At 35.8% G+C, this 18,414-nt stretch overlaps 1 pseudogene; it reads right to left on the bottom strand.

Moving 5' to 3' along the window:
• Positions 1 to 11,156: 11,156 nt before the first annotated feature.
• Positions 11,157 to 16,921, bottom strand: LOC131536782 (rano class II histocompatibility antigen, A beta chain-like; annotated as a pseudogene).
• Between the last annotated feature and the right edge of the window lie 1,493 nt (positions 16,922 to 18,414).

The following is an 18,414-nucleotide window of genomic DNA, read 5'->3' as shown; positions in this document are numbered from 1 at the left end:
TTATAATTTTGTTCAGTATATACGTATTACCATACTTGCCAAATACGCATTACGTTACTCGTGCTAAATATATGTAATTGTGAACTCGTGAAAGTTCTGTATAATTAAGAACGTGGCCAGTTGAGTGACAGGCGGATTGCCGCTACTGTCACCACTGGCGAGCTAGGTGGGCGTGGTTTCAGCAATCAGCTCCACCCATGTGCCGCCTTTTACCGTTTTCGATTATCCGGGAGTGACACGTGGTGACGCGCTTGCCAAGATGGCGGCCGTCGGCACCGCCCATTTTAGGCTTCAAAATGCTCTTCAGAAACCTACGGGTGACGTCACTGACGGTGGAAGCTGAAGCGCACTTCAGGACATCAGTGGAAACAAATTAAATACTCCATAAGGTAAAAATAATACATCGTTCGGAACTGTAAAGGGTATATTTTTATTTGTGTGCACTCGCAATATCAAGAAAACGTAGTGCTTTTCTAAAATAAAGAAAACTAATAGGATGCGTCCCGGTCTTGAACAGGAGCGCTTCACAAAAATGAACCGAAACTCTTCATTGAATATTTTCCTTACAGAAATGATGAATATATCTATAGAAAGCTTTGAATTACTACAAAACGAAATAATTCATATCCAAAACAAAAACTCTTTCCTTATAATCCGTAAGGATGCATTTCTTTCGAAAGAAGCGTCCAATGAGGAGATGGCGAGTCAGGATTTTTAACTTCATCTTTGTGACATTGACTCAGAAAACACTACTTTATTAATAAATAATTCAAATATCTCCTTGCTATTTTCCCCAGACACATTCATTGTAACTTTTGCTGGGGCTTTGCAGCAAGCTTTAGCCTATTTAGCGCGCTCATGTCACGTTGCTGTGGGCGCTATGGTCACGAAAACTTTGCACGCGTTTTTAAGCATTGCGATTTAAAAACAAGTGATTTAAACGATTGAAATGCAAACAACAGCACTATATGCGCGAGCTGTGTGTTTCTGAGCATGCTTTCTGCAATTGGGTCGGATCGAGGCCGGTTCATATTCACACCTTAAACGGACCGTACCAGAGTTTGTTTGGAAGCGGACCGAGACCACCTCTTCAGCTGGGTCTCGGTGCGGTTGTTTGGTGCGCACCAGAGTGCGATTGCTGTATTCACACCTGCCCAAAAGGGTGCGAATACACCCTTAATCACTCTCTGTTGTTTAAATCGCTAAAGTATAATTTAATTCTCACCATATTTCTGATTTGGTCACCAAACTAATTTTACTTTTTTTCTCAAATAACATTGTCATTTACAAACATGTGTTCACTCAGGTTGCCTTTGTTTTATGGCAGGTTTTAATTTCTGAATTAATTTAGAATGAGAGGTACACAAAACCCAAAAGAAATCAAGATGGGGCAAATATTTTTGCACTGCATTATTTGACCATATCACTGTATCATCTTCTCTTTTTTAAAATATGGATACATGTGAGTATCACAATATTTTGTTTGGCGATACTGTATAGATTCTCAAAAACGCAATATGGATATTTAAAAAAAAAAATCATACAAGATTCATGGCAGTTGTTTCATTTTGAGTTTATATCCCGATCGCTAGATAGCAGTCCTATCTCATCTCTGAACTTAAACAGTGACAGGAGACACTAGCATAAGGGCACGCCACTAATGTTAGCCTTGGAGGATAAAAGAATTGTTCCAGATCCTGCCTCGGTGTACAAATTCACGTGTCTCAACCAATGAGAGCATTTGGGCTGGGCAGCAGCGCTCACGACTTCGTAAGTGGGAACCCAGCAAACACAGTACAATGTGAGGACGTCGTCAGTTCGTCGTACTTTGGTCAGCGAGGCATTACTTTATGGCGTTATTATTACAGAGTAATAATTCAATTCTGACGTTGTGAGGAAGTCGTGGTAAAGTTCCATTTTTTTAGAATCTTGGCTAACGTCCCAGAAACGTCGTGGGCACGTTCTCAAAAGAAGTCACTATTTAGTCCCATGGAGAACGTTGTAGCGACGTGGTCAGCTGGTCTCCAGATAACATTCCATATTAGGTCCGTTCGACTTGAAGCACGGCTACAGACGGCGATCAACGAGAGTATAGCCGCTTGCAGTCAGGGCAGAGTTGAAAACGGAGCCGTCAAGCGGGACACTTTCTGCTCCCGTTAGTGACGCTCACGCGGTGTTTGCATACTCTATCACAGATGAAGGGAATAAAATGCAATATTTGTCAAATACACAGACGTTTCAGAAACGTTTTCATGAGCAACATTATAATTGTTAAAACCACCTTGGCCTTGCAGAGGTATGTATGAGTACAGATGTATTTGTAATTTCAGTGTTGTTGTTACACAGCTTGCTGTCAAGTACAAGTGATTGACCAATCCCTACTATTACACTACAATATTGATGTTAGTTATCCTTAGAAAACTGTAGTCAAGCCAGAAAACAAGTCATCCTTCATGAAGGGGATAATTTTTAGTTTTGTTAAGATTATTTAGTGATTTAATTGTACAATCATGTTTTTCAATATGTACTGGTGCTGTTAAATTATACTAACAGGCATTTCTATTTTTTTTGTCCACCCTATCTATATAACTGAGCCTAGGCTAAATAACAGAAACTCCATTCTTTATTGCAGTACAGTTCAAAAGCAGCATAAACTACAGCCTCTAGTCAATTAATACCTCTCTGAAACCGTCTGGAAGAAATGTATAGTAACACCTTCGTAAATAGGATTTTTTTTGCAGGACTGTTGTTTTAGAGTGAGTTTTTTTTAGGTTGATGTGCCTAATAACACACCGGTGTATAAACGGTTAAATTTGGGTTAGAGCCCAGCAGAACTAAGCATTGCCTCCTCACTGTTTTGTGTTTGGACATTAGACTTGTTCGACTTGAAGCGGTTGGCCGTGTAAATTATGGTGAAATGGAAACATAGTGAAGTAAAGGAGGCAGGACATAATAAAGGACATAGTAAAGTGTGATGTGATGTGATGTGACATTACATGATGTGATGTGACATTAATCTGATCAACTAAGACAAAAGAGCTTAGAAATAAATAGGCCTGTTAGAAGCAGCTCTGCACAGACTGATCGCTGTATGACATCAAAGTACAGCTAGAGCAATTGGAGAGCAGATGGCTCCGTATTCTTTTAAATCACTTTCGCCTACTTTTATGTCATACACCAGTCGTCGCTTCAAGTCCAACAAACCTATTTATTTCTAATTTCTTGTTTCTTAGTTGATTGTTTTCTCTATTTGTTTTGTAGTCATTTGTAGTTATTTCAACATTGGATCCCTGTGTTGTTCTCCCTTGGTGTTCCTTATTGCCTTGGTAACACTCGTGTATTTAAAGCAGGGGTGTCCAAACTCGGTCCTGGAGGGCCGCTGTACTGCAGAGTTTAACTTTAACCCCAACTAGTTAATCAAGGTCTTACTAGGCATATAAAAACAAAGCCACTAGATGACAAGCCTTCAATCTTTAGCCAGGAAAGTGTAACGGCTAATGCTAATGCCGCGGCTTCAGCAGGGAAGGAGACCAGAGGCAGTTTTTTTTTTTTAATGGATGTCAATTAAAGAGAGGCTTCACTACAGAGTTGCATATATCTCAGTGTTCAAACTTTGTCTGACCAGCATAAATTCAACATGTACTGTTATACCAAAACTGCTTCACAGCAACATTCCATAAACCTTGGATTTCCATAAACATTCCCCCTTATCTACCTCTTATTCATACAGACAAAACAGTTCATGAAACCCCACAAGCATAAGACTGAACAACAATGAAAATGCATAAGCAAGGAAAAATTAATAAGAAATATAAAATATGAAATATAGAAACGTAATAAATGAATGAATAAACAATCAATGAATAAACAATACAAATATTAAAATTATATAATGATAAATGATAATAATAAAAATAATCAAATCATATGAATGACTAATGATTATAAAAATTATTATGTGAATAAATTATTATAAATGAATAAGTAAAAACATAAAAATAAAACACAACATACACAATTTGCATGCGAGGATGTAAGGATCCTTCATTATGTTGTTGTGAAAAAAATGACGTGTTGTATATGCCAGGTTAGACTTGTATTGTAATTTATGCTTGTATTGTAATTTATACGGTTTAATAAATGAAGGAAAAACTACATATTATTTTAATGAATTAAATATTTTAAATTACAATTTTTACTGTAATCGTAAATGTAGTTTTATGCACCCTGCAGTGACTAATTTACAAATTTTTATAAGCAATATAACACCTCCAGGACTGATCTTGGAGACCCCTGATTTAAGGTGTCCCTGTGTTCCATTGTCAGTTTCATCAAGTCATGTCACGTCACACATTCCTATTCTGTATGCCGGGTCTGTTCATGTTTAGCTTCCATTGTATTTTCAGTTCTACTTTGATTTCATTAAATAAGCCTCAGTTCAGTAATACTTTATTATGTCTTACCTCCTTAACTTCACAATGTTTCCATTTCACCATCATTTACATGGCCCCTCGCTGGAGGTCTGCTTCTTTTTTCACTTTCAGTATCGCAGTGTTCACACCACTTATTATCAAAATTTCATGGTATTACTATAATTGTGGGGACATTTGGTCCCCATAACATAGGGAATGCTACTACACACACACACACACACACACACACACACACAAACAAAACAAAGTTTATCAGATACCCTGAAGTTATTTGTTTTCCAGTGCAACAACGTTTTGACAGTGGTGGGCCGTCAGGGCCAGCAAAGCCTTCTGTGCTGGCCTAAACACCATCAGAATCACTGACTTAGTTTTAATATTTTTGTCCATGAATGTGTATTAAATTATTTCCAATAGTCTATTCTCTTCATTTCAGAGCTTTTCTCTTGGTTGCGCTGCTTCCAGTATGTTTATATTAGAGCTTTTATACAATCATATTTCAGCAATCATGTTGCCAGGGTCAAAGAAATCTGCCTAAGGCCTTCAGAATCAACAGTGCAGGCGTCTGTAGCTTAAAATCAATGGCAATGAAACCGTTGTTTTAACCAATCAGATTTCGAGTTGGCAGCACCAGTGCCATCTAACAGGCTTACGATAACATCAGCATTTTCTGGTCCTTTGATTGGATGCTCAGAGAGCGTACTAGTCAAAGCTAGCAAACAGCATCACTGTAAATCATTTTTGTTTTCACAGTATTATTAATGTTTCTCAGGTTTCTTACCGTATATGCTGTGTACAGTGCGTTATTGTATATTTTCAGTGCATTCTGAAAAATATTCGCCTTCTGTAAATCTAAATACTAAAGTACTAAATGACCGTGAAAAACAACCACACACCACCTCAGCAACGGCGCTGTGAAAGACTTGTGAAAATGAAAAACTACTAGAGTATGGTAGGTTATATTTCATTTTTGACTTTTTATTGCTTTATGCGTTGTATTCTGATGTTATTTGCAAGATATAAAGCCAGGTTTAAGTTTTCGTAAGAATATCTCAGTTTCCGAGTCGAGCTGTATTAACTGGTCTTTTCCTCCGGCCGCAGCGCCGCTGGCAGAGAGGCAGACCGATGGGAGACTCGGCGTGAAGATGGGAGTCACAGGGGTACGTTAAAACACATGTATACGCTTTTCTTCATCGTCTTATATGAATGTTTTTTTTATGTTTAACATACAAAGTCTTACATAATTTTACATTTTGCTATATTTCATTTAGTTTCATATGTTTTAGACACAGGCCTGTCATTTGTATTTACACCCTGTAGGTGACAGCATTACACCAACAGTAACAGAAACCCTTACAGTATACATGCACAGCATACTCTCTTCAGAGTTTGGATAACTCACTGGATTAGATAACTTTTTTTATCCACAGGTTTACAGTCAGGCATTTTTTCTCGAAGTTATTATATTTTTATACTTTTTGATTAAATGGTTTGCTATGTGGAAGACTTACACTATGTAACATTGTAAAATCTCAGAATAAAGTGAGAATCCTGCTGTTCTTTGGCACAACTGCTCACAGAAATAGTAGAATAATGGATGCTTTTCATATTTCTGGGGTTCTCAGAAGTGGATGTTGTCATAGTTGGGTAAACCACTATAGTGGGGAATGGAGGTTACAACAAATATAATTTTGGCATTTCCATTTGCTCCAATAGCAAAAAAAATCCATGATAGCGTCTCTATGACTTTCCAAAAGATTAAAAAATATAGTCAAATTTACCCTCACTTCCTCAGCTGTTTTGTAAAAGGGTCCATTGTTGTGATTGCTGTATTATGAAACTATAGGGAAGTTTTGATCATATTTGATCAAAACTTCCCCATAGTTCCCCCAAAATATTCTCATGATTACAAGCCTCATGGTTCCTGTTTGTTTGTTGACAGCAATCACGGTTAACCAGTTAAAAATAAAATAAAATCCCAAAGATGCATGACTGTCATGAACACAGCCAAAAATGCACCAAATACTTGTTGTTATACTTCCTTATACAAAAGCACATGGTGTAAAAGAAAGTTCATTTAATCATGTTAAAGGTATGTCATCTTTGTGAATGTACAATTTAATTTTTGCTTTCCCATTTGCTCCAATAGAGAGAAAAAAAATCCATGATAGCATTTCTATGACTTTCCAAAAGATGAAAAAATATAGGGAGTTTGATTATGACAATCAGAAAAGAGTAAGATCTTAACATCATTTCCTTAGCCGTTGTATAAGAAACAGCAGCAGGAATAAAGTGTTTTGTATTTTAATGTAAATGTAAAATAACACAAAAAGTCTGTGAAAAGGGTCCATTGTTGTTATTACTGTATTATAAATCTATGAGGAAGTTTTGATCACATCTGATCAAAACTTCCCCATAGTTCCCCTAAAACATTGTCATGATTACAAGCTTCATGGCTCTTGTTTGTTTGCTGACAACAATCTCGGTAAACCAGTTTAAAAAATAAAAAATCAAATCCCAGAGATGCATGACTGTCATGAACACAGCCAAAAATGCACCAGATATTTATGTTGTTATACTTCCTTATACAAAACCACATGGGGTGAAAAAACAACATTCATTTAATCATGTTAAAGGTATGTCATCTTGATGAATGTACAAAATTCAGCTATTTATATTATTTAGTCATGGCCCAGCATTTTAACATTTGATAATCAACAACCGCATTAAACACCTTTATTTTACAATGTTTGATACCCTTCATACATTTAAATAGAAAAAATTGCAATATGGCTTTTTAATGAGGAACATGATTACTATCATTACTTGATGCTCTCCCTATGATTTTTTATATCATGTTTACTATAGAATGTCAACAATAAACTCTTCATATAGTTTCACAGTCCAGCAAAAACACAACCATGAACTGGTTATTGCATTTCCTTCCTGAACCACTTTCTAAATCCAGTTTTTTCAAAACCTTTCCAAACCTTTTTGGGAAAATGTTACTGAGTCACTATCCAACCTTATGGGATGTCACGTCCCATGATCTCCCTCCCTCTGTATATTAGGTGACATATCCATAATCAACTCAAACGATACAGATAGTAAATTACTCCTAGTGGCTCTAACTATCGCCAAGAAAACTATCCTCATGAACTGGAAATCAAGGAACACCATACATATTACATCTTGGAAAAACTTACTACTAGAGTACATCTCCATGGAAAACCTGTCAACTTCCACTCAAAATAATACAATAGAATTACACCCCTCTTTGTTATCTCTCATAAACTTCCATCAATCATGAATCCGCTGACCCTCTTTGTCTGAAGCCATCCACAACAACACACCATTCATCAATATCTACACAAGATTAGGGGAGGGGGGTTAGGAGGAGGTAGCAACAATGGCTAATATCAAACTAAATTAAAACTTATGAAAGATTAAACTTGGTCATTTTATTATTATTATTATTATATTATCCCTATCCTTTCTTTCTCTCTTTCTGTTCTCCTCACTTTCATCATGTTTTTTTTTTATTTTAATTATTATTATTATTATTATTAATTAATTAATTTATTTATTTTTTCCTTCCTTTTTCCTCTCTCTCTCTCTCTCCCTTTCTCTCTTTCTTTTCTTTTCTTTTCTTTTCTCTTCCTATTTTCATGCCTCTGGGCTTCAGTTGGCTGTGGCATCTCAGGTCCTGCCCTGTGTGGTTTGGTTTAGTGGTTGGTGGGTGTGCTGTGGGGCCGGGAACCTCGTGCCTCCAACCTGTACCAGCTTTGCCCTGGTTTTCTTGCCTCTGGCAGGTCCGGCACCGCATGCCTCGCTTATTTTAATGCATCACTAGACGATATACACACATCTATTGTAAATAAGGAAGGAAAAAAAATAAATAAAATTGTATAAGTATATGTATGTATGTATATGTATGTATATGTATGTATGTGTATGTGTGTATATATGTATATCAGACACACACACGGGGTAAGTGAGACGTGAGCATGGGGGCCTGGAGTTTGCACTGGGCTGGTTCCACGCTGCACGTCACGCTTTTTTAATGCATCATACACTCATATACATGTGTGGGGTAGGCGTGGCATGTGAGTGGCGGCCAGGGGTGGGACTTTGGGCCTTGTGCCCCGCAGCACCTCTCCTTGATGGCTTGTCATTGGTATAATTTATGCCTTACGCACGGAGGGCCCAGAGGCAGCCTTTAAATATCTTTCTATTTATAGCTTTATTACTATTATTACTATTATTATTTCATCATTACTATTACTAACATTATTATTATTATTATTATTACTATTTGTCCTCCTCCTGATTCCCCAACCACCCCCTGTCTCGGATGAATAAGTTAATTATCGTTATTGCTGCTACTATTACTATTATTACTTATCACCTTCCTCATCCTCCATCCTCTAATTTTTGTTATTAATGCTATTGTTACTTTTATTATTATTATTATTATTATTACTGTTATCATTACTATAGTTTTTTTTTTTTTTTTTTTTTGCTATTATCATGTCTGTTGTACTTTCTTTTGTTTATATACTTCCACCCCCAACACCCAGTTACACTTACGCAAACACAGACACGCTCACGGACACACACACACACACACACACACACACACACACAAAAATCATGTTGGCTGTCATGTATGTTTTGTTGACCTTGGTTATTTTGTATTTGATTTGTTACCTGTAAATATTATGTTTGTTTGCATAATAAAAAAAAAAGTTGATTTCTCAAAAAAAAAAAAAACCTTTCCAAAGACATTTTGTTAGTAATATGTAAATTTAAAACACAAACAGTTTTCCCTGAAGTCAGGCTGCTCACCTCAAATGTAAAGTATACAGTATAAGTGCAGTGAACATGCTATTATTAGTGCACATTTGCACCTGGTCTTTCGTGATCGAAAAGCTATGGGATCAGTAAAATGCACAAAGTGACAAGTGTAAAAACTGTAGTCTCTGAATTGCAAGTAGTATTAGTTGCTATTTACGCTACTGTACAGTATATGTAGCATCTAACACTATTTACAAGAACATTTTTTTGTTATTTACACTTAGTGTAAATAACTACTATCACAATTTGCACTTACTGCAAGTACTGTTAAACCATAGTGCTTTAAAATAACATAAAATAAAATACATTAAAAAATTGTGCAAATAACATTTTCTCCCACAGGTTATATTCATCTTTTGGTTTGGGTTTCACGTATGGTATTTTTCATAAGAAACTTCTGCCACAAACCAGTTTTAGGAACTTCCTCTGCTAGTGATCTGCTGTATTTACCAATGAAAGGAGAGAAATATTTATTTCACCAATTGACCAAAATACTAGTTTTGAAGAAGACTAGTTTCTTTCAAGGGTTCTTAAAAATGAAAAAGGCAGTGTAATGTAATGTGCATGTTACACACACAAAACAATATCTTTAAATGGTGTAGATTTGTGCCACTTCAAATCTGATCTTTGGTACATTTCAGTATGCCATGTTTTATGATCCTGTCACTAGATAATGCAGACTTTACAACGAGGCTGTTAAGGATGAGCGAGTTAAAATGATATTGGACACAAAAGCAAACTTACAGTCAGTCTGTGAGCACTAGAGCATACTTATTTAAGCATTAATTAAAGGCACCAGGAAATAAAGCAGAAAGTTAAAGGAAATTTTTAAAAAGCAGTCATGCAATGCAGTAATTTTAGAAGAGCTATAGGGAGTGTCAGGCACGACATGAAGCAAAATCACTGCAAGATTTCATAAAATAAACACACAGCCACTCTGGCTGCTGTTACTGAGTTTTAATAAAATACATTTTTAATGGCAAGCAAAAACAGAAGAAAATGTGATCGGGTGATGTTGGCTACTTGCTGAAGCATAACATAGTGGCCTGATTCACTGATTTTGTTGTAAGCTCTACATCATTTATTCTACAAAATGAGATTCAACACTGTTTTTACAATGTGAACAGTTTTATTAACTTGTGCACAAAGAGGATGTTTTCTTGGCACACATGGACATTAAGAATCAGTATATGAATCTCATATATTTCTGATTTGAACATCACAAAACAAGCTACTAAAAATAGCAAAAAGTAAAATCAAATAAGATTAAAAGAAAACACAATTTAAAAAAAGACTATTTAACTGCATAATTTATTTATGTCGCAATGCATGCTGGGAACCATGGATGAGTTGTGATTGGTGCACCCAGAATGCACTGCAGAATGAATCGATTTGTTGATTGTCACCATTGTTAAGATTCATGTGCTGATTCTTGATGAATGTGTGTCCAAACAATGCTGGTGTTCAAAACTTTTTGTGCGCAAAATGTTTTTAAATTCTTACGTTATCTGATTAAAACGCTACTGTGATTAACAATAGAACATAGCAAATGTTTAAACTGAGAAATTTTACACTTTTATCCACTAAATGAGCTCATTTCAAATTTGATGCCTGCTACAGGTCTCAAAAAAGTTGGCACGGGGGCAACAAAGGGCTGAAAAAGCAAGACATTTTGAAAAGAAAGCTGGAAACCTATATCAGGCAAGAATGGGACCAAATTCCAACACCAAAACTCCAGAAACTCATAACCTCGATGCCCAGACGTCTTCAAACTGTTTTGAAAAGAAGAGGAGATGCTACACCATGGTAAACATGCCCCGTCCCAACTATTTGGAGACCTGTAGCAGGCATCAAATCTGAAATGAGCTCATTTTGTACATAAAATTGTAAAATTCTCAGTTTAAACATTTGTTATGTTATCTATGTTCTATTGTGAATAAAATATTGGCTCATGTGATTTGAAAGTCTTTTACTTTTCATTTTATTCAAATTTTAAAAAACGTCCCAACATTTCCGGAATTCGGGTTGTAGATGCAAACATTCATCAAGAATCAGCATATGAATCTCAACAATGGTGACAAACAAAAAGCTTCATGCTGCAGTGCATTCTGGGTGCACCAATCAAAACTCATCCATGGCTCCCAGAATGCATTGCAACATGAATAAATAGGCTTGTTTGAGATGAGCAAAATCTGCGCAGAACCGATCACCGGTGATCACCGCGAGATGCATGCTGGTTAGAAAAGTGTCCAAGTTACGTCCGCCTTGCTCTGATGTCATGCTGACGTCTCCCAGAAAACTTTCGCAATGGCGAGGCGGCTGTGTGTTGGATTGAACAGTCGCGCGCAGTTGCTCTCCACCGACTGCGCTGACCAAAAGCATGATGGGAAACGACTGACTGACAACACAGCTTAATGCTCATTGGTTCAGACAACCGTGACGCTGCGTTCTCTTCTAAAATGTTTTATTTTTTAAATCTGATTTCATGCTATTATGTATTTAATTTGTGCATGAATATTCCCAAATACTATGACAGTGCGATCTCTGTGTGAGATATGTGATTGTTGTCATATTTTCTATAAAAATCTAAAATACATGTTTGAATTAAAATAAAAATGGATGATAAATATGCCTTTCGTATGGAATTAAATAGCAAGCACTTTGAGTGTCTTGTTCATCATATTTATATTCATATAAAAGCAACAGAAATGAAATTATATCATGTTTATCAGCAGCACAGCATATGAGTGAGAATAACGCGATATCTGCCTTTGATCTCGTAGGAATCTGTTCTTCTTCAAGAGCTCAGAACTGTCCGTCTTGACTGCGCTTATTTCACTCCTACCCTCACTGCAGCCACCTACTCTCGCCTACATTTCAGGCGAGGCGAGGCGCATCTCAAACAAGCCTATTGATCAGTGTATGACATCAAAGTACCGCGAGAGCGATAAGAGAGCAGTCGGATCTATAGAGACTCTGCTGCTGATGATGTAGCTCCTCCCTGCAACATCATGTGCGCAATGAGTGATGCAACAGCCAATGGCGAGTTTTCCCAATTTATGCGTGAATTTAACTAACATTATTTAAACTCCGTTACATATTTGGGTCATTGTACAGAAACGTCCACTTCTGGTATGGCAAGATGTCTTGAAATGTATTTATTTTTTTAACATTTAAACTTAGACCACATTATTAGATTACCTTTTGACTTTATGAATACACATAAATGACAGCTTAATGATTTTTTAAAATCTTTTTTGTACATTTATTTAAAGACCACATGTAACATTTTTTGTCACTGGTGTTACCTTACTACTTAGGCAATTTTAAAGATTTTTATGAAATATTATTTCTCAATTTTTTTCAGCACATGTAGTCAGAGTTACAGAAAAATAATGATAATGCAACAAATAAGGAGATTATGTTTTATTTACTTTAATCAGGTTTGTTAAAAGTGTGATTGAATGATGTTAGTACATTTGCGCAACCATGTATTTGTTATAACAATGAAAATATTTTGGGGGAAAAAAACAGTTATAAACAAGTAATGATGCAATCCTTTAAATCTTAACTCTTGAGTGAAGCAGAATTCAATGGATATAAAATTATTATCATGTCACATGTAATACATTTTATTTAATGTGACAAAAAATAAACACGGTAACACCAGTGACACAATGAATCACCAGTGACATACATTAGACCAAATATCCTTATTCTTCAACTATAATTATTAGATGAGACTAAATTGTTACAATTGGCAATTAGTGAAAGCAGTTAGTAAAAGAACATAAACATAAACTGATCTTCACTGGTGTAACCCATAAAGAAGGTGACACCAGTGACAGTAACACCAGTGACAGTTCTCATGAAAAATGCATTTTGCAAAATGTCTGCTGCAAGATATCAAGCCACGTGTTGTCAATCATGGTATACTCACTAAATTAAGTAGTTTTATCCATTTGTATTCTAGTTTTTTACAATTCCCTAACAATAAAGTAGGTCACACCAGTGACTTCAACTAAAAGCTTCATATGAAATCATGAGATAAATGAGAACATTTCTGATAACTGATAAGAGACAGAGGACTTATCATAGGTCTTTCTTCATAGATTTTCAGGAAACAGGAAGAAGGAAGTCAAGTGATGTCATTAGTGTGATTTTTATTTCAAAATAAATGATTTTTGTCAAGCGGTAACACCAGTGACACAACTCCAGGGGACCACTACTTTCATTATATATTTTAATATATTAATTCGGCATTTTGTTTTTTTTATGTCATTCACATCATATATTTGAAAGTTATGAATACATTATTGTATTTTTAAATGGTAGAAAAACCTGTTTTTGACCTCGAAATAAAGCACTCTGTGTATCCCTCTGTACATGGCTGTGGGGACGAGCAGTTTTAACACATTGTTTTATTTTAAAATATAAAAAAATTGTAACCCTAATGTGTTTTTCAGTAAAGGCTAGGGACAGAAAAATGTACGTTTCTGTAGAATGACCCATTTCACACATCATGTATATAAATTTCAACACTGAATAAGATCTTATAATATCATTACATTCATACAGTGCTTATCAGAAAAATATATATATAAGTATCCGCTTTTGTGCTATAATTTTATTGTTGTTTTTCTTGTTTTAAATTTTAGAGTTATCAATTTATTGAGAAATCTACCATCGAATGAGGTACTAGGATCCTTCCTGTCAAAGACACAAGAAAAGATTGACAAGTCAAAATGCATGTAAATAAATGATGTACACAGATTAATATCAATCTAAATTATTCTCATCTCCACTGACCTGTTGACTTCTTCTTGTAGTAAATGAGTCCAGCAGCTGCTATGATGATTCCCAGCACCAGACCAGATGCCCCGAGGGCGATTGTATTCCTTTCAGCCTCAGAAAGAGACGGATCTGTAGAGTACACTAATGTGTCAAATTATGCCACAAACATAGTTTTAATAAGACAGTAGGTGAGGTGAGGACTATTTCATATTTTCTATTCGATCTTAAATTGGCATATTAAAATAAACCATTCACAAATGTAGTACTAATATGAGATTAGGTGAGTATCTCCTCTTACTCCAGTCATAAATCATGGGTTTAGTGAAGCTGGCAAGATCTGGGAGTATATTCCAGTTCAGAGTGGATCTGATAGTACCAATCTCCATCAGCCATCTCCATTACGGAGGTCACATCTGAGGTCACCACTTTACCATCTTTCAACCAGTACACTTTGATGTGTCGAGGATAAAATTCATATGCGCTGCACATCAACACAGCTGGATGTCTGCCACCGGCCTGCTTCACTAAACTGAGCATAACCATCGGTTTCACTGAATCAAGAAGAACAATATCCTAAATACACAGCCGTCAATGCATCAATTAATGTCTCATATTATGTATGTGTGTGTATGGTGAGTGGGGGTGGGGGGTGATTGACATAAGACTTGCCAGTTGAAGAAACTCAAGAAATATAAATTATTTTTTACTCAAAATAGGTTTTTCTAATTTAATTCTTTTTTTTTTTTTTATTATAGAGTTTAATGATCATTCAAGGTAACACTAAAACATTTTTCCATTAATTATTATTTTCTATTTAGTAGCATATGCATCTGTAAAAATAACAAATGAAAAAATGAAATGAAAATTACATGAGAATTCCATGTGTCAGTAAAGATCAGAGAAGTTTTGAGCCACTTACCTTCTTTAGTACGGTACGGTGTGTCCCTGGTTTTAATATTAAATCTGCAGTATATATCAACACCAGCTCTCTCTGTTAGCAAAAAGGTGCTATTGTTCCAGTTCTCAGCATTTTTCATTCCATTCTCACTAAATCCCACAAACCTCCCCAAAGTACTGTTGAACTGTGTGAATAGAAATTTATTTAAATAAAAGTTGTCAATATACACCATGTCACTGAGATCAGAGGAGCTGTAGATGCATCTTAACTCTCTTGTGTAATAATATTGATGAGCTGAAAAAGATGTAGATGCAGAACAATCACAGTTAGATAAATGTAAAAATAATAATAATAATAATAATAATAAGCGAAATAAATTGGATATATCAGCCAGTTTCAGTACACTGTTCTTTTTCCAAAAAAAATACTTAAGTAATATCCACTATAGAGACTCCATCTATCACACAAGTCACTCTTCTTAAATGTTGCAGTAGTATGGCTTCAATATCTCTCAATTTACTTACCACTTTCTGTTCCAGTCAATAAAGACAGTGTCAAAATGAGATGACAACTCAAGTGCTTTAGCAGTGACATTTTCCTCTCACACTGAATGCCAGCTGAATGCTGCTAGTGCCTTATGCTCATGTCAGGTGAATTTTTAAGGTGACTATTGAACCAGTTACTCCAGGTATAAATACCAAATGTTACTAGGCAGAATCCTTCTTTCATTTCTTTTTTTTTTTTTTTTTATTATGCAAGTAAAGAATGTGACAAAACATATATACCAAACATATAACATATAAGACAAAGAGAAGAAAAAATAAACAAAACAAAACTGAGGAAAAAAAATAAATGAAACAAAACAAAAAAAAACACAGAGTTTATAAGGTGACAATATTTGCATGTGCCAAAATGTAGAACCAATTGGACAAACAAACATACTGATGGCCAACATTACGAGTCCGTTCTGATTAACTCCTGTATTTGCATTCATATGTCTGTGAGCATGTATGTGTGAGTGTGTGCGCCCGTGCCTGCGTGTGTGTCATTGTATCTAGGGTTGGGGATGGAAGCATACAACTGAGATTGCATCATAACTGATTGATAACAGGTATGAGTAGAGTAATAAAAAACAAAAATAACCAAAACAAATGAATATATAAATAAAGACTAATAATAATAATAATAATAGAGACAACAAATGTTATTAGCAACAATGATAACTATAATAATGTTAATCATAATGATAATAATAATAATAAAAATAATGATTTCATCAAAATTGGGGAGGGGTGGAGTACAACGAAGAGGGCAGGTATAAATAATAATATTAATATTGGATTATAAATTAATAAATGTTTAATAATTGGGGGGTGCCTCCGATCCCACCGTGGCTACGACATATCAGAAATTAATTCCCCCCCCGTCTCCCCAAACATCAGCCATTAGCCGTCTATTTATTTATTTTCTAATTAATTATGTTTTAAATGTGTGGATGTGTATATGTCTCAGCTAGTTTGAGATGCATTAAAAAAGTGAGATGTGTAGTGCAGCCCAGGTCAGGGACCCGGCCCACCCACACAGCCCACTTGCCCTGTATGTTGGTATTTTTTTTTTTTTCTTCCTTAATCTTCCTTTCCTTTTCCATTTTTTTAATCATGTATATGTCTCAGCTATTTTGTAATGCATTAAAACAGTGAGACGTATGGTGCAGCCTAGGCCAGAGACCCAGCCTACCCATACGGCACACTTACCCTGTATATGTTTATGTTTATTTATTTATTTATTTGTGTGTGTGTGTGTGTGTGTTTTTCAGCCGATATGTCGTGCATTAAAAAAAGTGTGGTATGCAAGTCAGAACCAGCCAGGGCAAGTGGCAGTGGAAGCGATAGCTCAGGGAGACGGCGGGGAGTCACTAGCCCCAACCCCCCCACCCACCCCACAGTGTTTCCTCATTGATGTTGTCCTCCACCCCTTCCCAAAACTCAAAGGATAATATTCAAATTAAGTTCAAATAGTAGTGTAGGTGAAGATGTGTTGTTGTGATTGGTCTCAGACAAAGAAGGTCAGCAGATTTATGACTGCTGGAGGGTAATGAGAGATGACCAGAAGGGGTGTAATTCTACTGTATTATGAGATGAACAGGATAGATTTTCCATTGAGATATAATCAATTAGTAGATTTTTCCAGGATGCGACATGTATGGATTTTCTTGATTTCCAGTTCATGAGGATAGTTTTCTTGGCGATAGCTAGCGCCACCAGGAGTAACTGACTGTTTATATTGTCTAAACTGATTATGGATATATCGCCTAGTAAACAAACTGATGGCGAATTTGGGATGTGACATCCCATAGTAACCGATAGTGATTCAATGACCTTTTCCCAAAAATTTTTAATTGGGGTGCAATACCAAAGGGCGTGAACATATGTATCTGTTTCATTTTGGGTGCAATGTGAACATGTTTCTGAAGTGAATCCCATTTTAAACAATTTCTGTCCGGTTAAGTGAAATCTGTGAAGTACTTTATATTGTACAAGTTGCAAGTTGGCATTTTTTGTCATGAAGTAGATATTTTTGCAGATTTGTGTCCAGAAATCGGCATCAGGAGCAATAGATAGATCTGATTCCCACTTAGCATGTGGTAAACTTAATGAGTTGTCTGATTTTAATATTATTCTATATATTTTGGAGAGTAGTTTTTTTGAGGACGATATATTAATTAACTCTGAGATTAAAGGTGAGAGTTCTAGATTAACGGTTCCAATGTTAATTTTTGATTGGATAGATGATTTGATTTGTAGATATTCCAGAAAACTATTACTCCCGATGCCGTATTCCCGGACCAAATATGAAAATGAGGCCAGATTATTTCTATGAAAGATGTGTTGGAGTTGTGTGATGCCCTTTTCTGCCCATGTGTGTAAATTAAGTGGCTTTTTATTAACTGTATAATCTGGATTATTCCAAATGGAGGTGTATTTAGATGGAGCAATAGGAGTGTTTGTTATTTGGTGAAATTTCCACCAGGCTGTCAGAGCTGCTGCTATAGTTGGTGCTTTAAAACAGGGGTGTTTTTTGATTGTCTGACTATAGAATGGTAAATCTGAAATTAGAATATCCTTACAAATTGTTTGCTCAATATCTAGCCATATGTGTTCTGATGGGTTTGGGTGAATCCATTTGTATATCTGTTGAAGCTGATTAGCCAGAGAGTAGTGGTAGAAATGTGGTGCTTCCAATCCTCCTTGTGTTTTTGGTTTCTGTAGAGTAGATAGTTTAATTCTTGGGGTCTTATTTTTCCAGTAAAATTTGATAATAATTGAGTCTAAAGATTTAAACCAGGCGAGGGTGGGTTGTGTTGGGATCATTGAGAATAAATAGTTTAGTTTAGGGAGTATAGTCATTTTGATTACTGATATTCTGCCCATAATG

The sequence above is a fragment of the Onychostoma macrolepis genome, chromosome 03, assembly GCF_012432095.1.
Source record: "Onychostoma macrolepis isolate SWU-2019 chromosome 03, ASM1243209v1, whole genome shotgun sequence".
Lineage (NCBI taxonomy): Eukaryota > Metazoa > Chordata > Actinopteri > Cypriniformes > Cyprinidae > Onychostoma > Onychostoma macrolepis.
The sequence above is the reverse complement of the archived record's forward strand: the minus strand, read 5'-3'. Positions and strand labels throughout refer to the sequence as shown.